The sequence below is a fragment of the Sorex fumeus genome, unplaced genomic scaffold (assembly GCF_029834395.1).
Source record: "Sorex fumeus unplaced genomic scaffold, SorFum_2.1 ptg000086l, whole genome shotgun sequence".
Classification (NCBI taxonomy): Eukaryota; Metazoa; Chordata; class Mammalia; order Eulipotyphla; family Soricidae; genus Sorex; species Sorex fumeus.
Window position 1 is genome coordinate 8,019,914 of NW_026606143.1, and position 26,404 is coordinate 8,046,317.

Sequence of the window (26,404 nt, forward strand, 5' to 3'; positions counted from 1 at the left end):
TTTTGGACAGCTAAGTTGCTTATAATTTCCATTATTATAAATAAACTGCAATGAATATATTTGTTATACAGGTTTTTCTGGAAGATCTTTATCTTAAATTCATAGTAGCACTGTAGCACTGTCCTCCTGTTGTTCATCGATTTGCTAGAGTGGGCCCAGTAACGTCTCCATTGTGAGACTTGTTGTTACTGTGTTTGGCATATCAAATACATCACGGGTAGCTTGCCAGGCTTTGCCGTGCGGGTGAGATACTCTCGGCAGCTTGCCGGGCTCTCTGAGGGGGCAGAGGAATCGAACTCGGGTCGGTCATGTCAGCTGCGTGCTATTGCTTACCCGCTGTGCTATCGCTCCAGCCCCTTAAATCTTAAATTCATAGATACAAATTTAAGAACTCAAAGATCTGAGTAATTTTCATGATGTTTATTGACTGTTAAATTAGTAGACAGAGCAGCTGCATTGCAATAATACCTATTAAGAGGGAGTGCGCATTTTCTCTGTATTCTTACATTAATGTTTTATATTCTTATATGAATGCTCTGTATAAATTATTATATGAATGCTCTGTATTATATTGGTTGTAATAATATTTTGATAGGTATACCTAAGGGTATTCTTGTGGTGTCCATCTATTTTCACTTTATGCTTTAGTACTAAGTTTACTTTATTACTCTGTATTTCAAACGTTAGTTAGGTTAGAAACTAATGTTAACAGGGAAATTTCCCCAGTTGGTGGGTTCTGGCTCTCTGAAGCAAAAGGAATCACTCTGTTAGAAAGTTGGCTTTGGGGCTGGAGCGACAGCACAGCGGGTAGGGCATTTGCCTTGCATGTGGCCAACCCGGATTCGATTCCCAGAATCCCATATGGTCCCCTGAACACCACCAGGAGTAATTCCTGAGTGCAGAGCCAGGAGTAACCCCTGAGCATTGCCGGATGTGACCCAAAAAGCAAAAAAAAAAAAAGTTGGCTTTTACTTCTCGAAAGGAAGAACAACATAAATGTCCAAAGGGGTATTGCCTAGACCTTTTGCAGACCAAGAAGCTGGATTCCCAAAATGGCACTGTACTAAGGTCCAGGTGGTGATGCAACACGTGTCTGTGGCTTTGTTCTGCGAGGTGAACTAGGGGAGGCAGTAGAAGCTGTTAAAAACCTTAAAGTTTGATGCAAGGGCTAGAATTGATAGTACAATGCTAGGTAAGGTGTTTGCCTTGCATGTGACTGACCTGGGTTTGATCCCTGGTATCCCATATGGTTCCCTGAGCCCACAAGGACTAATTCTTGAATGTAGATCTAGGAGTAACCCCTGAGCACTGCTGGGTGTGACCCCTCAAAAAACAAAACAAAAGAACAAAAGTCTAATGCAAGTCTTCGGCCCTGTAGTTAACACAATGATAACAAACTATATGAACAATGATAAGGTAATAAGACAACGACAATGATACTTATATAGATCATTATTATTTGTAGCTCTTTTATTTTTGTAAATTATTAGCATGTTTTGTTTTGTTTTTTGGGCCACACCCTGTGGTGTTCTGGCACTGTGCTTAGGAATTATTCCTGGCAGTGTTCAAGAGACTATGAGGTGCCAGGGATTAAACCTGGGTTGGCTGTGTGCAAGGCAAGTGTCCTACTGATGAATTATTGCTATGCCTCCCTCATAACGTTAGCTTTAAGTGCGTGGGGATTTAGAGCTCTCTTTCTTTCTTTCTTTCTTTCTTTCTTTCTTTCTTTCTTTCTTTCTCCCTCCCTCCCTTCCTTTTTCTCTTTCTTTCTTTCTTTCTTTCTATTTTCTTTCTCTCTTTTTTCTCTTTCTCTCTCTCTCTTTCTTTCTTTCTTTCTTTCTTTCTTTCTTATATAATGCATTTTTATTAAAGCAAGAGTTTTATCCAAATTCCATTTTTGGGGCTCAATTATCAATTCTGCTATTTAAAACAGAAGTCACCTTCAGAGCTAGTTCACTGTAAAGAGTTACAGGGGCTGGAGCGATTGTACAGTAGGTAAGACTGTACAATCGCTTGCACGCGGCCGACCCAGGTTCGATTCCCAGCATCCCATATGGTCCCCTGAGCACCGCCAGGAGTAATTCCTGAGTGCAGAGCCAGGAGTAACCCCTGAGCATTGCTGGGTGTGACCCCAAAAGCCAAAAAAAAAGAGAGGATTACAAAATGAAAGGAAGGAATGCTTTAGATTGGTGTCCTTTGCTAAACATTTTTTGGGAGGTGGGGTGGTGTGGGGAGGGAGTTTGAGACACACCCAGGTATGCTGGGAATCAAACCTGGGTCGCCTGAGTGCAATGCAAGCACTTTCCCAGCTGTACTATCCCCGGCACCAAAATTCTTTCTAAAATTAAGGAACCTTAATAAATGTGCTTGTCATATTGCAGGGCAGCTTTGCTAATCTCCTCTGTATTGTTACAATTCTAATGCATGTGCTGCCAAAGCCAGCACTATAGACACTTTTCTGAGTTAGTATTTAGAACTCACAGTGGTTATAGTTATGCAAGGCTATAATGTCTGCAAAAATGGCAAAATACAGCAATGTTTATATAAGGTATACAGAATGCCTTCAAATGATTTAAATCATTTTTAGTATGATAAATTCATATATTTTAAGATAGTAAAATATGCATGCTATTCTGTCAGTTTTGCAGCATTCTGGCTTGACTTTTGCTATAATAGTTCTAATTATAATAATTACAAAAATAATGTGTCATAATTCATAGAATAATATAATAGCAGATGTTATTAATTTCTTTTTCACTAAGAAGATCTGCAATATAAAGTACATAGTCAGGAAGTGTTTCCAAAACAACACGGCCATGTTTTCCAATAAGAGAGCTATGGCATATATTTCTAAATTCACATCATCATTCTTCACTGGGTTAATTAGCAAAATGATGTTTTCTCCTTCTTTTACCTTTCAGAGTAATATTTTAAAAACATGTTGGCACTTCCACAGAGTGCAATTTATAGGTCATAAAGATATTCACATCATAAAGCACTTTTGCATAACTGGTTTGCTGATATTGTGAATACTAATTATAAATATATATTTAGGTCTTTTTAGAAACACCTCATCACTTTCCTGAAATACAACCAGATTCAGCAGCATAGCCCTTGGAGGGTTTCTGTGGGGGAGTGAGGAAGTAGAGGGGGTGCTATCACCAAGACCACTGGTGAATCATCAGTGTCATTGTTATCCATAAGTATTTCTAAGGCCTTAGGTGAAACACAAGGGCAAAATGCCCTGAAAAAAAGCTCTGAAATTCTTTTGGCCCACTGCATAAAAGGAACACAGTTAATTGGTGTATGTCATGTCTTGACCAGAAAAACAACTCAATTCAGCTAGAATTAGCCCTCATACTTTCCAGATAGCTCAAACCGTTCACAGTCCAGTTTTTGCACCACAAGACAAAAATTAGCAAAGATGGCTGACAAAAATCAATACAAAATGCAAATTCAAACTGGGCACTACTTAAGGACTATAAAACAGATAAAAATTAATGAGAATGTAAGAGGCCAAGGAGATGGATCAGATTTGAAGAGTTGGAGTGTACGCTTTGCATGTAGATACCCCAGATTCAATGAACTAAATGTTCAGCAATGTGGAATCTGTTTCAGTCAGACATATCCATGTGCAATTGGTCCAATATTTTTATGGAACTCTATTTGTGGTAGACATTGTTATTTGCATGTCTAATGTCCTTCCCACACTTCTATGTTAACATAACTCACAGCTCATTCACGGCAACAGTTGTTGACAGATCCAGACACAAAATCATGACAATCCTATTCTGTCTTTCCCATTTTTCCTTGCGTCTTAGAGATGGACAGAGGCACCAGCTCTGGCCAAGTGAAATATAAGAGGAAGTTGAAGTCACTTCTGAGAAAGTTTCTGTCTTCCTGTTAAAAAGGACAGATAATGTTCATGTTCTGTTAAGTGAGAATGACTCCTCTGTATTAAGCAAGAATCAGTTGGTTTTTCTGCTTTTCCAAGTTACGTATGCCCCTCACTGGAAGGTGGAGAGATAGGAGAGAGGGTAGGTCACTTGCCTTGCATGCAACTGATGAGGTTTGGATTCCCAGCACCCCATATGGTCTCCCTGGCCCCCAGAAGTGATCTCTGTGTGCAGAGACAGGGGGAAGTCCCAAGAACTGCTGGCTGTGGCTCCCAATAAAAACAAAATGAAAAGGTTCCTACTGAGGGTAGTTCTGTGAAGTGCTGCTCAGATGCCCCTTAAAGATATTCAGCTGGTGGGAGGGTGTGACAGGCTCATAAGCCCTCATCTGTCAGTGGTATCTGTGAACTGGCAACATCAATCGCTTTGCCCAGTGTCATGTTCCTTTCCTGGACATCACCCACCTCTAACACCAGCAGAGTATAAAGCTCCAACTTTCTTTCTCCTATATGGGACTGTATCTCAGGGCTCAGCTACAAAGCTGGTGCCCTTGTTGCTCTAAGCCATTGCCCAACAAGTTTTCTTGTCCAATCCTACTTGATTCCCTTCCCCCATAAATGTTGATCCTGAAAGCACAATCTAATAAACTTCCTGCACACAAATCTCTGTCTTTTGAGTCTGTTTCCTGGGAAACCCCACCCACAATACTACTGACAAATTTATTCACATGAAAAGATGTTCAAAATGGATTGCTAAATGACAAAACAATCCATTATAAAACAATACGCATGAGGCCAGGGAGATGACTCAAAGGACTGGAAAGCATGCTTTGCATGTTGCAGCCTTGAGTTTGATTTCTGCAACATATGGTCCCCTAAGTGTGGCCAAGAGTGACCCCTAAGTTCTGAGCCAGGAGTAACCCCAGAGCACGTCTGGGTATGAGCACACACATGTACACACAGACACAGACACACATGCACGCGAACAGCGTGTCATTCTGTTTTTCTTATTATACGGATGATTACATGTCTGCAGAGAAAAAATATATTGAAAACTTTTTGTTTTCTGTTTTGGGGTCACACCCGGCAATGTTTGAGGGACCATGTGGTGCCAGGCATCAAATGTGGGCCTTCTACAAGCAAAACATATGCTCCCACCCATTGAGAAATCAGCCCCCAAGCATTTTTTTCTTTTTGGGTCATACCCGGTGATGCTCAGGAGTTACTCCTGGCTCTGCACTCAGGAATTACTCCTGGCGGTGCTCGGGGAACCATATGGAATGCCAGGGATAGAACCCGGGTTGGCCGCATGCAAGGCAAATGCCCTATCACTCCAGCCCCCAAGCATTTTTTTTTAGTGCCATGTATCAAACCCAGGCATTATAAATAAATGTGAAGTGTGCATTCCACCACAAAGCCATAGACAGATAGATAGATAGATAGTTAGATAGATAGAAAAATCTCGACATATCTATATATGTCTACATATATCCCTGACCCCTGGAAAACATTTTAGGAGATAATGTAAGGGAACAATATAAGATCTTGTTATAGTAAAGTTTTTAAAAAAATATGACAAGAAGTGCAAACATGGGACCAGGGATATAGCTTTGCAGTAGAGCAGTTGTCTTGCATATATAAGCCCTTTGGTCCCTGGCATCTCTCTCTCTCTCTCTCTCTCTCTCTCTCTCACACACACACACACACACACACACAAACACAGAGCGAGATCAAGCCATAAAAGGCATGAAGAAATATTTATACTTTATTTTATTTATTTATTTTTCTTTTTGGGTCACACCCGGCGATGCACAGGAACGACTACTCCTGGCTCTGCTCTCAGGTATTACTCCTGGCAGTGCTCAGGGGATCATATGGGATGCTGGGAATCAAATCTGGGTCAGTCGCGTGCAAGGCTAACACCCTACCCGCTGTGCTATTGCTCCAGCCCTGAAATATTTATACTTTAAATACATCTAAATTAAAACTTTGGTTTATCTAGAGACCCCACAAGGGAAGGTGAAATCATAAACTATAAACAAGGAAACAATGTTTCATTAGAACTGGTAATTGTATCCAGAATGTACAAATCAATTGAAAAGTCAAACCCCGTAGAGGAGAGCGAGCAAAGAATATGAGAAGGTAGTCAGTTCACTAAAGGGGCTAGAGAGATAGTAGAGGGATAAGGCACCTGTCTTACACATGACTGGCTCTGGTTCAATCCCCAGCACTGCATATGATCCACTGGTGCGCCCCGCCCCCCCCCCAAACCCAAGAAAAAGGGAAAATATAAATGGCCAAACAAATGCTGAGCCTCTTGACATAATGATTCTTAAGAAATTTTAAAACAATTTTTTCATCCATTGCATAAACTTAAAAAAATTAAAATATCCAGTGCTGGTAAGAGCACAGGGATTCACACATTTGTACATAATATTGATAAACAAACTTTTCCTTTGTTTGGGAGGATAGAACTGGGTCGATGAGTGCAAGGCAAGAACCTTAACCCCTATACTATTGCTCTGACTCTAAAATACTTTTTGTATTTGTGTAGTTGGCTCACATCTTGGAAAGTAATATTTATTTGTTTCATTAATTAATTAATTATTATTTTTTACCATACCCAACTGTGCCCAGGGTTTACCCCTGGCTCTATGCTCAGAGAGCACTTTTGGTGGAGTTCAGGGGACCATATGGTCAGAGATGTAGCTCTGGTCAGTTGTGTGCAAGGCAAGCGCCTTACCTGCTTTTTACTATCTATCTGGTCTCAGGACACTAGTTTAAGAGTTTTCTTTATTTTATTGTTGGGAGGCTTATACTCATGTTATTTGGGAGCCTGCCTGACCTTCCTTCCTTCCTTCCTTCCTTCCTTCCTTCCTTCCTTCCTTCCTTCCTTCCTTCCTTTCTTTCTTCAATGCCAGGCACGTGTACTACCTCTGAGTCACAGCCCCAGCTTATTTCTTTTCTCTTAAACATGCTTTGAAGTATACAATGGGCTAGCAATGCTAAATGAATTCCTAAGTGTTTTTTTTAATGCTCTTATACTTAAATTAATTTTGAAATTTTATTTAGAGATTGTTTTCTAGGAGTGTATAACAATACATTCGATAGAGTGTGATTTGGTCTAGTGTTCGGTCTGGCAGAGCAGTGCTGTGCTAGTCAGGCCCAGTGGTACTGGGACTTACCAGGTCCAAATCCTGAGGTGCTCAGAGTGTCAAGCTGTGCTCGGGATCAAATGTGGAGCCTCGTGCATGCCAAGCTTATTGCTCCAGACCTTTTAACTCTCTCTCCCTGGACCCTCCTTAAGGGTTTCAAAATAAACACTCATGTCATCTGAAAACAGAGTTTTACAACTTATAAACAATGATTTATAGTTTTAGAAAACTATTAGCTCTGTAGTTGTTTTGTTTTGTTTTTGTTTTTTTTGCTGGGGGGGGTCTGTATGCCTTTTATTTTTCTTGAGTGGTTGCCCTGGGTCAAGCTTTAACTACAGTACTAAATAGAAGGGCATTCCATTTCTTGTTTGTTTTTTTGTTTGGGTGGTCACACCAGCTGTTCTCAGATGGCTTGGGAAAGGGGAACACTCTGGTGGTGCTGGGGGACCATACAGTGCTGGGGATCAAATCCAGACCTTGTGCATGCCAAGAATGTCCTCTAGTTCTTTGAGTTATCTTCCTGACCCAAGAACGGTATGCTTCTTGTCCTTGCTATTAAGGAGAAAATGTCCCATATTTTATCATAAGTGATAATGTTAGCTGTAGGGGTTTGGTAGGTGCTATTTGTGATCTTAGAAAATAAAAGAATTAACAACTTTGAAGATGTGGCAATAAAACTATTCAAAATTAAACACCGAGAAAAGGAAATTTTAAGAATGAGGAGTGCATCACTGAGAAGTTTGCTAACTTTGTGTGGTCTTAAAAGGCATTAGAGTACGATAAAGGAGGAAGGACAGGCAAAATATTGGCAGCAATAATGGACAAAACATTCCCAAGAGTATGAATACTAGAAACTCAAAGAAAACTAGAAGAAAGAATACTAGCATTCTATACATGGGAAAAATATACTTCATAAAGTAAGGCAATATAAAGTCACTTTCAATCATATGAAAGTGGAAAGAATTCATTGCCAGCACACTTATAATACAAGAAATGTTAAGGATTTCCTTCAGGCAGAAAGAATGATACTGAGTAGAAGATAAAAGAATGGAGAGCTTCAGAATCAGTTAACTGCACGGGTAAATAGGTTAAGATCCTTTTCTTTTAGGTAGAACTGTAGCACTGTCCTCCCGTTGTTCATCGATTTGCTCGAGCAGGCCCAGTAACGTATCCGTTGTGAGACTTGTTGTTACTGTGTTTGGCATATCGAATATGTCACGGATAGCTTACCAGGCTTTGCTGTGCCAGTGAGATACTCTTGGTAGCTTGCCGGGCTCTCTGAGAGGGGCGGAGGAATCGAACCCGGGTCAACCTGGTCGGCCTGGTGCAAGGCAAACACCCTACCCGCTGTGCTGTCGCTCCAGTCCTTACAATATGACAAACGCAGAGTATACAAATTCACAGAGAAAAAAAATCTTTTCCCTTGTATTGGAAATTAAGGATAAACCTTGCTTATAAAAAAAGGCATGTTTTCAGTCTGGGGATGCAACCCAACATTAGAGCACTTGCCTTGTGTGTATGAGGCCCTGGGTTCAATCTCTGGCACCATGAGTGCTCCCTGAGCACAGATGCAGGAGTAAGCTCTGAGCATCATCAGGTGTGCCACCACTCCAAAAAAGGTCTGCACTAGGTAATTTTTTTCAAAAGAAAGTTTGCTGCTTACTTATTTATTTTTTTGAGCCATACCCAAAAGTTCACTGTTAACAGTAAAAATAAAGTCAAAAAATAATCACAATGAATTATGGCGTTTATAATATATATTCGAGTAGGCTTGGAGATCTCGGCCCCGGAACCCGCGTGGCTTTGTCCCTCTGCCAGTACCTTCATGTGTGCAGAGAGTGGTCTCAGCATGGTGGTGGCTCGTCCTGGAGGTCTTCGGCTGCCGGAGCCCCGGTCGGGGCGGGGAGGAAAGCTCCACCCGCTCCCCTCCAAGGGGTCCCAGCGAGGGTCACCCAGGCGCGGGGGCAAAAGACTGCACTGTTCTCGTCCGGGATCTGGATTTTATAGTCTCTGAGTCTTGGCCGCTGATGGGATTACACGGCGCCAGGGGGCCAGGTGGTGGGTGTGACCCCCGCCTACTGGAGTCTTTTGCCCCCGCGCCGGAACCCCTTGGAGGGGAGCGGGTGGAGCTTTTCTCCCGCCCCGACCGGGGCTCCGGCAGCCGAAGACCTCCAGGACGAGCCACCACCATGCTGAGACCACTCTCCGCACACATGAAGGTACTGGCAGAGGGACAAAGCCACGCGGGTTCCGGGGCCGAAACCTCCAAGCCTACTCGAATTGGAGTCGAGCATCTTCCACCCAGATCCTCCAAATTCCAGTAGGCGGGGGTCACACCCACCACCTGGCCCCCTGGCGCCGTGTAATCCCATCAGCGGCCAAGACTCAGAGACTATAAAATCCAGATCCTGGAACCGTGCGGCCGCATTTGCGGCCGCGCGACATCTTATCAGAACTTTTCTTTATGACATCTTATTATCTCATTCCTACTTTGGACAAACTTGCAGGCTATCGAATGTAGCCTGCCCACAGGGCAGAGTCTGGCAAACTCCCCGTGGCATACCAAATATGCCAAATACCAGTAACAATGATGGGTCTCATTCTCCTAAAGAGCCGTGAATATAATCTCAGGGCTAGGATGAAAGAGACATTACTGGGGCCTGCTCGAGGCAATCGACGATTAACAGGATGATGAAATGAAATGAAAATATATATGAAAGTCAAATTCATGAGAACAATATCATACATGCCAACATAAGAGAAAGAGAACAGAGGTATATAATATCTCTTTAAATTTTTAATTTCAATTCTTTAGGGCATATACCCCAAAGTGGAATTGCTGGATCATAAAGTTATTCAGTTTTTGGTTTTCAATTACAAAATATCACTGTCACTGTCCTTCCGTTGTTCATCGATTTGCTCAAGCGGGCCCAGTAACATCTCCATTGTGACAATTGTTACTGTGTTTGGCATATTGAACAATTGTTACTGTGTTTGCCATATCGAATACGTCACGGGGAGCTTGACAGGCTCTGCCGTGAGGGCGAGATACTCTCAGTAGCTTGCCGGGCTCTCCGAGAGGGGCGGAGGAATCAAACTCGGGTCGGCCATATTGGCTGCTTGCAAGGTAAACGCCCTACCGCTGTGCTATCGCTCCAGCCCATTACAAAATATACCTGTTAAAAATAACACATGTTCTAAATACACAAATAAACTTCAAAACCAATAATGAGTAAACAAATAGCCCCATCAAAAAATGAGGAGAGGGGCCGAAACAATAGCACAGCAGGTGGGGTGCTTGCCTTGTACACAGCCAACCAAGTTTCAATTCCCAGCATCCCACATGTTCCCCCAAGCACCACCAGGAATAATTCCTGCGCTCAGTGCCAGGATTAACTCCTGAGCATCCCTGGATATGGTCCCAAAACAAGCAAACAGAAAAAAAAAGGGGGGGGGGGGGGAAGAGATGAAAGTACACTTTCAAAAAAAAAAAAAGAACTTACAGATGGCCGATCATTGATCATGAGGGAAATGCAAATCAAAACAAAAAGATACCACCTCACATCAGTGAGATTGACACACATTAAAAAGAATGAAAGGGGGTATGGTGCTGTCAGCAGGTCAATCTGTACCAGTGAGACAAGTTCATCAGCAGCTTGATGGCGTCATCAGACTTCCAGATACCCCAAAATTGCTGCTGTGCCTTTGGCCAGACCTCAAGAACTTGGGGCAAAGTTTACCAAGAAAGTAAATGGCCAAAAGTTAGGTATGTGGGAGACACACCCACAAACCACCTCCGGCTCAGTTATGTAATTGGAGGCATGGCCTCTGTGGTTCCTGATCGGACTGCTTTGGCATAAATGCGTCTGGTCCCTGCATTAGGTTACCAGCGCCAGGCCACCCCAGGTGAGAATAGGTTTTGTGCCTTGGCCTGTTCCCCCTGGCGGCCCGGTGGCCATCATCCTCGAGAGGCCACTGGACAGTCAGGTTTGGGACCACAGTGATGAGACACGTGGGGCCTCACGGGATTGGGGTGGAGCCAGCCCTTTTCTCCCCATCCCAAAGAGACCCCGAGTCACCACCCACGAACGGCCTCTCTGGCTCCTGATCAAGATGCTTAATGCCATGATCCCAGAGACTCAGAAACAAATCTCGAAACCCAATGGCTTTTGTCAGAAATGCGTCTGGACCCCGCAGTAGGTTACTGTCGCCTGGCTTACTGTGGCTTGGTGGCCACCATCCTCCAGAGGCTATTGGACTGTCAGGTTTGGGCCCGCAGTGACAAGACACATAGGGCCTCACTGGATGAGGGTGGAGCTGGCCCTTTCCCGACCCCGAGTCACTGCCCACGAATGGCCTCTCTGGCTCCTAATCAAACTGCTTAACAGCCATGATCCCAGAGACTCAGGAACAAATCTTGGAACCCAGCAGGTTTGGGCAGAAATCCCTTCAGATTTAATTGTTAAAATTTCAGAATTTCAAAATCGCACGGCCACTACTGCAGCTGTGCGACATTATATATTATTCATAACCAGCAATAGAAAACAAATTGTCTACTGTTGCCTTTTCAGCAGATCTGAGTGTTGGGGTAAAATCCCAAATAATAATGGTGGGTCTGGTGTAACAATATTGAATGTGATCAAAGTAGAGAGAGAGTAATGTGGAAATCATCTGCCCCACAGATATGGGGAGGGTGTGGGATGGGGGTATACTGGGGGTGTTGGAGGTGGAGAATGGGCACTGGTGAAGGTGTTTGGGTGTTTCATTGTATGACCAAGACTTAAACCCGAAAGCTTTGTAACTGCTCTCATGGTGATTCAATAAATAAAATTATAAAAAATGAAAAAAAAAGTAAGATGGAGTTCATGCCCAATTCAATCATCCTAATCAGTGGCTAAGTAAATAGCAGTACTCCTTAAAAAAAAAAAGAACAAAACACATCCCATGTTGGCATAAATGTGGGGGAAAAAGAATCCTCCTTCACTGCTGGTGGGAATGTTCACTGACTCAACCCTTTTGGAAGACAATATGAAAATTTCTCAAAAAAGGAAAAATTGACCTTCCATATGACCCAGCAACTCCAATTCTTGACATCTTCCCAAAGAGGTCAGAAACTATTCAGAAAAAAAAAAACCTCAGAAAAGACATTAAGCTCTTAGGTTCATCACAGCACTATTCACACTCGTCCAAATCAGGAAACAATTCAAGCGCCCAAGAACAGATGACTGGATAAAGAAACTCTGGTATATATACTGCTTGGCCATAAGAAGAAAAGATGAAATCATGATGTATAGATAGATTAGGAGGATATCATGCTGAACGTAGTTAGTCAGAAAGAGATGTGCAGACACAGAATGATCTCTCTCATATGTGGAATAAAAAGAAACTTAATAAGGGAATAACAGATGCCCAAAGGCAATAGAACCTAAAAACTGATCTACAGAACTGAGTTTACCAAGGGCAGAGGCAGAGGGGCTAAGGGGACTCTGGTGGAGGATCTTATGTCGTATCTTTGCATGCATGAAATCCTAACATGAACAGTATTGCAAATCGTGGTGCCTAAAATGAAAAAAATTACATAAAAAAGACATCTCGCAAATCCCAAGTCTCACGGGACAGGGGAGGAGTGGGCCGTCCTTCCCTCCACCGCAATGGGATACTGAGATGATGTCACATCTGTCCACCATCTACTTAAGCTCCCACGTGGCTATGATCCAGAGACATACAGATGAATCTCAGACCTGAGCAACTTGCGGCAGCAATTTCTTCAGAGCCTAATTATTAAAAACTTAGAATTCCTTGAGACATTATATTATATCCATAACAAGCAATACAAAACACATTGTCTAGCATTGCATTTTCGGCAGGTATGTGGGGTGGTAGGACTGGTCTTGAAATATCGAAGGTAGCTATAGTAGAGAAAAAATATTTTGCAAATTGTCTACCATACAGGCAGGAGGATGTGTGGAATGGGGCGGGGGTGGCATCTGGGGGTTTTAGTGGTGGAAGGGATGGGTTGTTTGACCATATGATCAAAGTTTAAACATAAAGATTTTTGTTACTGTACCTCACAATGAATTAATAAAAAAGATTAAAAAAAGACACATCTCATGTGGGCAAAGAAATTCTAAAATGCAATATAACCACTCTTGGGTGTTAGTCTCCCATTTTGTTACTTTATGTTCCGCAGATGAATGCCAAGAGTGGCCGAGATTAGTACCAGGAATTTTGCTCCATGGCTTAGAGGCCAGCCACACATACTAGGGGAAAAGGGAGCTCAGATAGAGAAGGGACCACCAAATAAAGGGTGTTGGGAGGATCCTCCCAGGATGGGAGAAGCATGCTGAAACTAGACTATAGACCAAACATGATTGCCACTCAATGCCTCTTTTGCAAACCACAACACCCAAAAGGAGAGAGAGAACAAAAGGGAGTGCCCTGCCACAGAGGCAGGGTGGGATGGGGGGGATGGGGGTGGGAGGGATACTGGGATCCGTGGTGGTGGGAAATGGGCACTGGTGGAGGGATGGGTGTTTGATCATTGTATAATTGAAACCCAAGCACGAAATTTGTAGGTCTACAGCTGTACCTCATGGTGTCTCACTAATAAATAAATAAATAAATAAAAATAAAATGCAAAATAGCCTATGGCTACTAAAAACAGATTGGTTGGTTATTTGGAACAGGGTGACACTAGAAACAAGAATTTTAAAGGGGGTTAAGGTGGAGCAATAGTATACCGGGTAGGGCATTTGCCTTGCACACAGCTGACCCAGGTTCAATCCTCGGCATTCCATATGCCCCTCCCTCCAGCACGGTCAGGAGTGCAGAGCTAGGAGTAACCCCTCAGCATCACTAGGGGTGGCAAAATAAAATAATTTTAAAGGGGTACCAGGAAAATTTTGAGTGCTAGAGACACCCACTGTATTGACTATGATGATGAGATACATATTTCGAATGGTTCATTATAATTGAGAGTATTATTTTGACTGTTTTGTTTATTTATTGTGTGTATATGTGTGCGGAGGAGTCACATCTACTGGTGCTCAGGGGTTGCTCTCAGTTTGGTGCTTGGAGGAAGCTCCTGGCTGGGCAGGGGGGAGCCTGTGATGCTAGGGATCAAATCTCCTGCATGCAAAGCGGACATTTTAGCCCTTTGAATCATCATCCAGGCCCTGAAACTGTTTATTTTAAATATGTTCAGATATGGGTCAGAGAGATAGATAGTACAGCAAGCAAATACGGAGTTTGCCTTGCAAAAAGCTGACCCTGGCACTCCATATGGTCCCCCAAGCAGTGGTGGGATTGATCCCTGAATGCAGAGGCGGGAGTAAACTCCTGAGCACCGCGTGGTGTAGCCCACCTTCCAGCCACCACCCAAAAATTATGTGTAGGGTTTTTTTTCCCCCCCGTGTCAGCGATGGAAACCGTTCTTGATTGTGAAAAGCACGCCCTTTCCCACTGACCAGCATCCCCCTCCCTGAGTTGTAGAATTTTGTATGTCAGTTAATTATACCTCAATTAAAAATGCGAAGAAACACACAGACTTTTTTTAAAATCACAGCCTCATAAAATTGTGAATCTGTGTCGTCTTACATAATCTTGAGAACAGGAAGACAGAAGGCTATCATTGATTTTCTAAGACCGTTCACCATGCACACATGAATTCTCTTACAGTAACTAAGGCTTTCCCAGTCTGAATATAGAGCAGTGGAGTAAGAATTTCCTGACTGTGCTCAAGTAGCCAGAGGCAAGCTCTGGGAAGCTTCTGTTTCCGGGAAGATGGCATCAATGTACATCTCTCTCTAGAACTGGTGTATAAATTAACTGTTCAGGGGAAATGATGCCAGCAGCGTCCAGGAGGGCAGCTCTCAATCCCTGGAACCTCATAGTGAGGGCTGTAGCTGTGGAAATCTCCCCCAAGCTGGATCTCCCGCCCCTAGCCCCTGCCATCAGTAACTATGAGCACCCACATGTCAACAAAAGCGACAGGATCTGGACTTTCACCCCATCTGGCAACAGCCAGATAGTGTCCCTACTTTCCCTGCTTGAACAACATCAGGAGAGGTTTGCTCAAACCCGAGAGGTTTTTTTTTTTTTGGAGGGGGGGATTTTAAAATAATTTTTATTTCATTTAAGAACCAGGATTTACAAAGTTATTGCGAGTTGAGTTTTAGGTATATAGTATTTCAACACCAGTCCTACCACCAGTGTTAGCTTACCTCCACCAGTGTTCCCAAACTCCATCCACAGCCCCCACCCACCCACCCTCCAGCCCCCCTGCCTGCCACCTTGACAGGCATATTACAAAGTTCAGTGGTTGCAGCTTAGATCTCATGTTTTCAGTGTTGTTGACTCTGTGCTTTGGATATACAGTGATAACACTCTCCCACATCACCAGTATAACTGAAGCTTAAGACCTCTGCTCTCCTATTACTTCCCTTTCTCCTCTTCTTCCTTCCCCCATTGATTTCTTTCCTTCTCTCTCCTTCTCCCTAAACTCTGGGGTCAAGGGTGATCTAGGCATCCCCCCATTTACTACATTACATGTCCTCATCGTTACTCTATATACCACAGAAAGTGAGATCATCCTGTTAAAACCCAAGTTTTAAATATTTGAATATTTAAATACTTTATATTTAAATATATTATAACCTGCCCCAATTTTCTCAATTTCAGTTTAAAAAAATCACTCATCAGGACCAGAGAGATTCAGGTTCGAATCCCTGGAACTACACATTTCCTCCAACCCCTTCCCCCACCCCCAGCACTGCCAGGAGTGACCCCTGAGCACAGAACCAGGAGGAAGTGCGGTCCTAAAACCCAAAACAAACAAAAATCACTCATCAAACCAGGAACTTTGAAGATCTTGATTTAGATGAGAGAAAATAACCAGAATGACAGAATTGTTTCAATTACTTGACAAAGATTTCATTTTTTTTCATTTTTTTCTTTTTTGTGTGGAGTTGTGGGGTGCACACCTGGCAGTGCTCAAGGTTTACTCCTGTCTCTGAGGTCAGGGATCTCTCCTGGCTGGACACACGGGACCATATGTGGGGCAAGGCAAGAGCTCTATCCACTATACTGTCACTCTGGTCCCTATTCATTTATTTCATTTCTTGTTGGGACTATAGCCAAAAGGCTATTCCTGGCATGATGCACAGGGGACCGGGTGGTGCCTGGGATGGCACTGGCATCTCTGGCATATATGGCACAGGATTTTAAAGTAGTCATGAGTAAAATACTTCAGTGAAGAAATACAATTTGCAATTGCTGAAATAGAAGCAAATCAATGCATAGATCCGAAGGCAAGAGGAAAGAACTGGAGAATTTGAGGACAGTATAGAAATGGACCAACTGAACATCAAGAGAAAATAGACTATATATATACATATATATATAAAACTTCAGAGACATATAAGACTACTTTTTTGGTTTTTGCTACGTGCTCAGTGCTTGCAGGACTATATGTCATGCCTACAATTAAGCCTGCACCTTCCTCTTGCAAAGCACGTGCTCTAATAGTGAAGCATGTGCTCTGTCTAGCCGCTGAGCAGTTGGTCTTACTATAATAACAACAGCAACAACAACCAAAAAACCCACAACAGAACAACCTTAATGTCTAAATCATAGTAGTCCCAGAAAGAGCAAGAGCAAGAAGGTGGGGCTGAAATAATATTTGGAAAAATAAGGGCTAAAATTTCCACAAAATTGACAAAGATATACCCCAACAGAGAAGTTGAGAAAATTCCAAACAGGAAAAAACAAAAGAATTTCATGTCAACAGTCATCAGAGTCAAACTTCTGAAAAATAAGACAAATAAACTATCTTGAAAGCAGTCAGAGAGAAACAACACATTACCTATAGGGGAAAAGCAATGTGAATGATAATGGATTTCTTTTAATCATACCAGACAGAAATAGTGCAACATTTTTTAAAGGCTGAGAGAAAAGAACTTCTAATGCAAAACTGTTGAGCTAGCATAAACATTTTTCAGGAATGATGGAGATATCAAAATATTCTCTGATGACAAACAACTAAGAATTTGGTGCCAATAGGTCTACCCTTATGAATGGCAAAGGGAAATTCTTTAAACAGAAAATGATAAAGAAGAAACCTTGACCTATCAAAAAGCAAGAAACAGGGGCTGGAGTGATAGCACAGAGCACACGGCCGACCCAGGTTCGATTCCCAGGATCCCATATGGCCCCTTGAGCATCGTCAGGAGTAATTCCTGAGTGCAAAGCCAGGAGTAACCCCTGAGCATCACCGGTTGTGACCCCAAAAAGCAAGAAACAGAAAACACAATATGGATTAATATTATAGACTTTCATTTTAATATTGAGTTTTCTAAATTGTATTGGATGGTTGAAGCAAAAATTATAACATTGGTTTGGATAGTTCCCAGTATCCTTAAAGAAGAAATTAAATACATATGTGTACATACACACATAAGTAAGACTTTTGTGCCACACCTAAAAACCTGTGCTCAGAGGTCACTCCTAGCAGTGGTTGAGTGAGTGTATGCAGTGCCAGGGATCAAACTTGGGTTCGCTACACGCAAAGCCAGTACCGTGTACTTGTACTATCTCTCTGATCCTGTGGAGAAAAAAATTGTAAATAAGAGAGGATAAAAAGTTGCAAAAGAAAATAATGTCTCTGTGCTTTACTCTGACTGGCAAAGTGTTGACATCAGTTGATGTGAGTTTGTATATATAATGTAATAAATAGAACAGCCACTAAAAATGCTATTAAGAGAGAGACATTCACTCAAAGAACACTAAATTAATCAAAATGGAATTTGAAAAGATATGCAAGCAGGGCTGAGAGAGAATTTGAAGGACTGCAGTACATACCTGGCATACACAGGACCCCAGGGTGGATCCCTGACTTACATGACCTCCCTGGCACCAGAGGGTAGAGACCTACTGCAGCACCCTGGCCCCAGCATCACTGGGAAGTGTCTCCCCAACAATATTTAAGAATGGCACAGGAGGGAGGAAGGTTTTGGTAGGACATAAGAGACTGTTGGGGAGGTGGGGTGAGGGAAGGAATGAGGGCATTGGGCTAGGTTATTCTCGAGTTATTGGGCACCCTTTTGCACAAAGAAGTATAGATAGTGCTGTAATGCTGGGGTGTATTGGGCTTGGGTCAGAGAAAAGAACTTGCCAAGGAGCTTTTTACCTTGGGAATTATGGTGAGTCGGGAAGTGGATTTTTCTGGTACTCAAGATGGACTCTACAGGCCAGCAGACCAACTGCAAGGAGGGTTTCCTTGACCAGTGTTGGGCTCCAGCCCTGTTCAGCACCATGGGTGCTCCCCTCTGCGCCAGGACGGTGCTTAGTATTCTGCTTACAAAGCCAGCAACACCTTATTGTGTGTGAACTATACTACAGGAAAAATGGAATGAAGATGGCCTTGCAAAAGGCCTCATGCAACTTTGGCAAGAAGGAGAAGCAAACTCGATACATTTGGAGCTGTGCCCTAAATGCTGAAGCAATATTTGGATTGCTTCAGACAAAACCAGACAACTTTGGCAAACTCTCCCGACCAGATACACAGATCTATTTGAACAGGCCTCTTTAGTCTTTGAACAGTCAGGAAGAAAACAACTGAGTTCTGGAGTACTTCAACTGCTCTTTCATTGTATGGGGGTGGGGTGGGGAGAATGCTAGTCTGTCCTTCAGGTAGATGGAGAGACTCTGTGTCTTCTTTTTACTCTTTTTGGTTTTGAGGTCACACCTAGTGATGCTCTGAATTTATACTCCTGGCTCAGGGATCACTCCTGCCGGGCTCGGGAGACCATATTATTCCCGGGGATCAAACCCAGGCGAGCTGCATACAAAGCAAGTGATCTACCCTATCCGCTGTACGATCTCTCCATCCCTCTGGGGAGTCCCCATGTCTTCTAAATAGACACACCTGCAAGGATCTGCTGTTCCTGTATTTCTGGCTGCCCAGCCAAGAGTCTCCTACAAGAATGCCTCTGAAGTTTTCTGTTATAATTTTTTTTTTTGCTTTTTGGGTCACACTGGGTGATGCACAGGGGTTACTCCTGGCTCTGCACTCAGGAATTGCCCCTGGCGGTGCTCGGGAAACCAGATGGGATGCTGAGAATCAAACCCAGGTTGGTTGCGTGCAAGGCAAACACCCTACCTACTGTGCTATTGCTCCAGCCCCCCTGTTATAATTCTTTAAAGTTTTTATACTTTTAATAAAGAAAACAAGACGTGTGAAGGGTTAATTGTGCATTGCATGGCCTTCTTTATTTTAAATGTGACTAATAATTTCGATCAGAAAGTGTCTTGTTTTTCTCAGTAATGGCACTGGTAACTTTAAGCACTAGAATCTGTATGAGAAAGAAGTAAGCTAGTCAATCCATCCTCGTAGACATAACATATTTTAGTTGATTGAGTAGAATCTTGAGATCTTGCAATATAAGCCTTCAGATTTAGACAGCAGTATATTTATTTCTATTAACCTAATTAGAAAATTATTAAAGTCTATTATTAAAGCCCTCCCTGTAGAGTTTTTTTAAAATCTCTATAGAGTTCTTGCACAACTATGGTAGATTTATTATTTGTGTCTAGTGTTTTGGTGTGGTTGCAAATGATTTCTCTTCAAGTTTTATTTTGGAATTATTTTTGGTGGCATATAAAAATGCAGAGTTCTCAAAAATTCTCCCACTAGCCTGAACTCTTCCTCTACTCTCAGAGGCCTACAGGAATCTCAAAATGGGTTTTGGTTTGACCTGGAAAACCCTACAAAATCATGCAAATCAAGAGGTTCGAATCTTTGTATTCACTTTAAGAACATTTGTGAAATTAGCCCTGGTCATCAAAGCCAGAGTCTTGTGGCCAGAGTAATAATACAGTGGGTAGAGCCCTTGCGTTGCACACATCCAACAAGGGTTCAATCCCTGACACACTATATAGTCCCCTAAGCCCGCTAGGAGTGATCTATAAGCACAGAGCCAGAAGAAAGTCCTTGAGCACTATATGTGTGGCCCAAAAACAAAAGGAAAAAAGTCCAAGACGTTAAATGAGGTCTTCTATCAGCACTTTCTATTAGGTCTTCTATTAGGGCTTCCTTCTGAGGTTACGATAGGGGAGTTAGTAGATGTGTCCAGGCCAAAGAGAGGAGCTGGACACAGGGTTGTTGACCCCAAATGAATGCTGAATTTTCACTGTACCTGCTTAAAAGATGTAGACAAGGGAGAGTTTGGAGAGACAGTATAGGATTTTATGCAGTCACACATGGTTCAATTTCCTGTACCACAAGGACCCTGAGCACTGTGGGGTAGGACCCCAGAGCACAGAACTAGGAGTAGCCCTTGAGCACCACTGAATCTAGCCCCCAAATGCAACATTCCCCTCCCTTAAACTCAGAGAGTCATCCTGGACTCAAGAGTTGAGAAGTAGGAGCTAGAGCAATAGCATAGTGGGTAGGGCATTTGCCTTGCACTCGGCCAACCTGGGTTTGATTCCCCTGAGCACTGCCAGGGGTAATTCCTGAGTGTAGAGCCAGGAGTAACCCCTGTGCATTGCCAGGTTGACCTAAAAAGCAAAAAAAAAAAAAAAGAGTTGATGAGAAATAGATTCTCTGATCCTTGGGCATATCCAGGAGAACAAAACCCCTAAGTTGCATTGCAGAACTTACAGAGTTCATAGTTAGATAAACCCCCACGTGAGTTATGTGGATGTGATCTTTACCGACAATCTAGTGGGTTGCTTCTAAAGTAGAAGAGGAGGTTGCACAGAAGAAATAGATATTATAGAAGAAAATAGGTGGGGAGTAACTTCATAGCTCAAAATGCTTGCCTGGCAGACATAAGACCCTGAGTTCAATCCTTGGTGTCACCCACATGCCCTGAATGTGGTCTTGGGCTAGCTTTGGTGTATATCCAAGTGTGTGCATTCACCACAACCAAAAATTGTGTCAACACAGAGGCCAAGAGTGCAAACCCCAGCAAGCACACAAACAACCACTGCAGCAAATGCCGAGGAGAATTATAACTAGAATGTGCACTGAGCATCACAACTAAAGGTGTGTGACTCCCGGTGAGCCAGTGTGCAGGTACTACAAACAACATTTGTGACTCCCCAAACATTGCTACAATAGCAACCACACAAAGGGGGAAAAGATAAAACTGATATGGTATCCAGACACTTTAGCTGCACCTTGCTGGCCTTCTCTATGCCAACTTTCCACATACACTATTAGGCTTTTAACAAATGGTGACAGCCGATTTCTTCCACACTAGCCACGATGCATTCTCTTTTTTTGCTATCTCCAGTGACATTATAATGGTGATTGACTAGGGAACATCCTTGTCTTGGTTCCAGTTCAAAGACCTCACTATTTTATCGCAGTGTCTGATTTTTTGGTATAGGATTGCTTTTAAGGAAACTCATTTCTGTTGAATGCTTTCAAAGAAATTTTATCTCCCTGTGGTCCAACACCCACCCCCCTTTTCCAGCCAAAGAAATGTGATCACAAATGAATCTTATATGAAATGGTTTCTCATTCATTTTGAGAGACTTTTTTGCTCTTTTATTCGGCGAATCTGGCGGAGAGCATTTATTTTCAAATTACTCACCAATCTTGCGTTTCTGAAATGAACATTATTTTTTCATAAAAATAAAAGACAGTTTTTGCCAGTTCTAGCCAGACTGCGTCATGATGAGTCAGTGTGGCACCCCTCTAGAGCTTTGAATATTTTTTTGATGTTATGTGCTGGGAATTGAGGAAAGTGCATTCTCTAAGAGGTAATGACCTGAATGGGGGAAATCTTGAAAAAAAAATGTAAATGGCTGCTTTCGTGTGTGGGTGCTTACTTTAAAATCAGATTCACAATTATCCATCATTTTTATTTATTAATGCAGACATTTTCTAGTTTTATGATGCGTTGCTCTATAGTAACGCACCCAACCTCTGTGGCATAAAACAACTTGTATTTTCTGTTTGGAGGAGAAACATACAAGGGGCACAGTGGAGTTGGTTTGTTTCTGCTCTAGAATGTCTGGGGCCTCAGCCAGGAGACTGAAATGTCTGGGAATGACTTGACTAGCTGTGGAAAAGAACTACCTGGGGATGTTTCGTTTGCATGTCTGGTGCCTGGGATGTGATATTTTGAAGTCTGGGACCAGCTGGGATTGTCTGAGTGTCTCCATTTGGTTCTCCTTGAGGCTTGGCCTCCCCACAGCATGATAGCTATAGCTTCAGGGCAGTCTAACTTTTTTACACAGGAGAGAGAGAGAGAGAGAGAGAGAGAGAGAGAGAGAGACAGAGAGAGACAGAGAGAGAGAGAGAATGAGAAAGAGAGAGACAGAGAGAGAGAGCAATTTAGAGAGCAAGGTAGAAAATTTTCTGGCAATTATGGTTTAGCCCAGGGAGCAGTAAATAATTTCGGTAAAGGGTCAGATAACAGATAGTTTAGGTTTGTGGGCCATATGGTCTCTCTTGCAACTATGAAACTGCTGTCGCAACATGAAAATAACCATAGATAAAGTACAAGTGTAGAGCCAGAGAGATAGTACAGGGATTAAGGCATTTGCCTCGCATGTGGCTAATCTGGGTTCAACCCAGCACCAGATATGATCCCTTGAGCACCTACAGGAGTGATCCCTGAGCACAGAGCCAGGAGTAAGCCTTGGGTCTCCCCCAAACAAATAAAAGTATAATTGTACTATGACTTGTGTTGATGAATTACAATGAATCGACTTCATAGACTATTGAATGACTGAAATTTTTGTATCATATATTATTTCTAAGCTTCCTTTTATTCTTTCTAACTTTTCAAAGAAAAATGTAAAAGGCATTATTAAGTCACAGACTTTACAGCACTAATTTGAGAGCCAGATCTGGACATGTGGGGGTGCAGTTTGCAAATCTCTGTTATAGAACATTTCTGTACTTTCAAAAAGGAGAGAGAGAACAAAAGGGAATGCCCTGCCACAGAGGCAGGGTGGGATGGGGAGGAAGGGGGGTGGGAGGGATACTGGGACCGGTGGTGGTGGAAAATGGGCACTGGTGGAGGGATGGGTATTTGATCATTGTATAACTGCAACCCAAGCACAAAAATTTGTAAGTCTACAACTATACCTCATGGTGTTTCACTAATAAAAAATTTTTTAAAAAGTTCCTTTGTCCATCAATTTTAGTCAGTGTCTACCTTTGCTTCTGGTTCCAGATAACTGCTGACCAGATTTTTATCACTGTAGATTAGTTTTCCTCATTCTAGAATTTCATGTAAATGAAGTAATAGTTTGCACCTGTATTTTATTGACCATCAAACAATTTCTGAGATTCTTCTCTGGCATTATATCTGAGGAATTTGTTCATTTTTTTGTTGAATAGTATTCTCTCATAATTTTCATATGGATACCATAATTTTTTATTGCCCTATTATTTAGATCTTTAAAATTTCTCTTGCAATGTTTTGAAGTCTTCAGTGTAGCAGTATTGAATATATTTTGTTAAAACTATTTCTATTTTATGTATTTGATTGGGATTTATAATGTATTTTCTTTCCCATTCTTATCTAGTATTATTCAAAATTGGACATTTGTTAAGAGAGATCAGTGGTTTTCAGTTGATGTGAAGAAAAAGATGTCTAGACTTCTTGCTTTTGACCTTCTCTGCCACCCCAATTAATTTGTCCTTCTTAATTCATATATATCTTCTTTGATTGTTGTTCTGCATGATGGTGTACGCCAGAACTTTAGGAAATATCTTTAATCCTCTTTTTCCATGTGGATTAATGGAAATATTATTGCTACTTTCACTCTTTCCTGTTATCTTCAAAGTGAGCTCTTTTCGAATTATGGCCTTTTTTCAGTGCTGGAGATCATACCCAGAGCTTCATATATGCAAAGTATGTGTTCTACCACCGAGCCACACCTCTGGCCCTCTATTATAGTTATTTGCTTGCAAAGCATCTGATTTCATAAAGTCAGTTTTATTGGTGCAAGGATTGCTCACCTCTTTCCAGGATGCCAAATAACCCGAGGCACTAAACATCCTTGCAAATGTCATGAGCAGAACTCCATTAAGAAACAATATGGGATTAGCAGGAAGAAATGATTTGTATATGAGTGGATACGTAGGAAAACAACCTGTGCCTAAACACTAGCGCAGAGTTTCTAAATTCTAAGAAACACTCGTCTGGCTAGAGTTGGGGCTTTTGTAAAATGGGGAAAACAAATTGAACTAGACATGCATTACTGAAGACTTAGGAAAAAGAGTTGCCATGATTGTTTTTTGGCGTATGTGTATCCCTTCCACAAAAAGGTTTTCCTCCCCAAAATTGTACAAATATTTAGTGAACAATGGAGAGAAGCACCACATCATCAGTGCAACAATTAGCCTGCTCTGAATGCACCTGGGTCCCCATTTCTGGAATGAGTGTAGTTCTCATGAGGAGGCTATTTTTCTTTAGGTTTGAAGATGAATCTAAGGACTTAGTGGACTCAAGGAGGAAATACTTTCAATATCCCCAGATTAGCTAAAACCATCACTTGATCACTGGAACACTGGGATGGGGACTCTCCTTGGACAGAAGGAAGAAATAAGCCTAATTTTATGAACTCTACCAGAGACTGTCACACATATTTGTTTCTGTTTTGTCCCTAACAGCCAGCAGCAGCTTTACCTGCCCATTTACTTTCCTAGACCACTGCTGTGATGGAAAGTTGGACTCTTTTGTTTCTTTCTTTTACATTAATGGGCTTTATTTGTTAAAACAGTATTAGGTTTTTAGCAAAATTGAGTGGAACAAAGACCAAAACAATTCCACGTATACTTTAAAGACCCATTGCTTAACTGATTGATTGATTTGATTTTAGTTATTTTGATGTGTCTTTGGACTATATATATGTAATCGGAGAGCCCAGCAAGCTACCGAGAGTATATTGCCTGCACTGCAGAGCCTGGCAAGCTACCTGTGGCATATTTGATATGCCAAAAACAGTAACAATAATGGGTCTCATTCCTCTGACCCTGAAAGAGCCTCCAGTACGGCAGTGTTGGGAAAGACGAGTAAGGAGAGGCTGCTAAAATCCCAGGGCTGGGATGAATGGAGACGTTACTGGTGCCCACTCGAGTAAATTGATGAACAATGGGATGACAGTGATACAGTGATACAGTGATGTATTTGAATTCACTTGTTTAAAAAAATTTTCAATTTCCTCGGGGTGGAGAACTGGGGACATTGGTGAAGGGACGTGGACACTGGTGATGGATTTGTGTTGGGACTTTGTAATCCTGAAATTCAGTCATAAATTATTTTGTAAATTTTAATTCACAGTGATTCACTAAAAACTAAAAGAAAAAGTTTTCAGTTTCCTATCAGTGAATGCTTACGGGTAGATATAACATTTACTTTTGTATTTTTGCCTCATAACTTTCTTTATTCACCTCTTAGTCCCAGTATACCCTGCGGTTCTCAGGGCTGACGCTTGGCTTTGTACTCAGGATCACTCCTGGCTGGTTCGGGGGACTATATGGGATACTGAGAATTGAACCTGGATCAGCTGTGTGCCAGGCAAGTGCCCTACATGCTGTACTATAGCTCTGCTCCCTAGAATCATGTAAGTGTAAGATAACATTGGTTTGACCTTTCTGCTTTGCCACAGGGAATGTAGGTTTGTTGGGTTACTCCCATTACAGTGCTCCTAATCCACTGTGTTTACTTGTAAACTCTTTCTTTGTGCTCTGCTTCCCCAACTTGTCATTTGCCTTCATCTCCTAATCAAATTCTGTTAATTTTTGTAAATATTACTTTTCTCTTCTCCTTAAGTCCTTTGCATAGTGAATTCAGAATAATGTCCTTTTTGTATGGACTCAAGAAGACAGTTAATGCCATGCTTTTGTAACTTGGGAGTTAATTGACTCCGAATGATACTGACTCCTGGGCAACTGTTCTCTCGATTTAAGCCTCAGTTGCCCTTACTTCCTAGCACCCCAAAAGCAGGGTCCCGAGGAGGAACTGGATGGACCCAGGGCAAGCAGTGAGTTACCCTGGCATCAAAATGGGCCTAGCCAAAGAGCCATGATAATTAACTATAAGTTCAGAGCATGGTCAGGGACAAATTCTGTCATGATCCAAAAAGTAACAGCTAGATTAGGACCCTGCTAGGGTTAGGAAAGATTAATCTGGCCTGAGCGCTGTAGTCTGAGATCTATAGCGAAATGTCCCCAGGAGAGCCACCCTACAAGATTACTGTGTCTATACAAAATAACTAATATTAAGAAGTAGAATTAAGATGTTAATTAAGATGTTAATTGGGTTATTGGACTAAGGAGAGAAGTGGTATTTTGCCCTTGAGCCTGACCGGCAATCAGGAAGGACTT

The 26,404-nt window shown here is 42.1% G+C and overlaps 1 protein-coding gene and 1 non-coding gene across 2 annotated transcripts in view; one reads left to right on the forward strand and one right to left on the reverse strand.

Annotated features, from left to right (window-relative positions):
• The window catches only part of CASK (calcium/calmodulin dependent serine protein kinase), a 998,363-nt gene that overhangs the window by 947,383 nt on the left and 24,576 nt on the right, over positions 1-26,404 (forward strand). The gene's annotated exons all lie outside the window — the stretch shown is intronic.
• LOC130039436 (U6 spliceosomal RNA) lies at positions 2,340-2,445 on the reverse strand. The gene has a single exon (XR_008794865.1). It is a non-coding gene; the product is annotated as a U6 spliceosomal RNA (small nuclear RNA).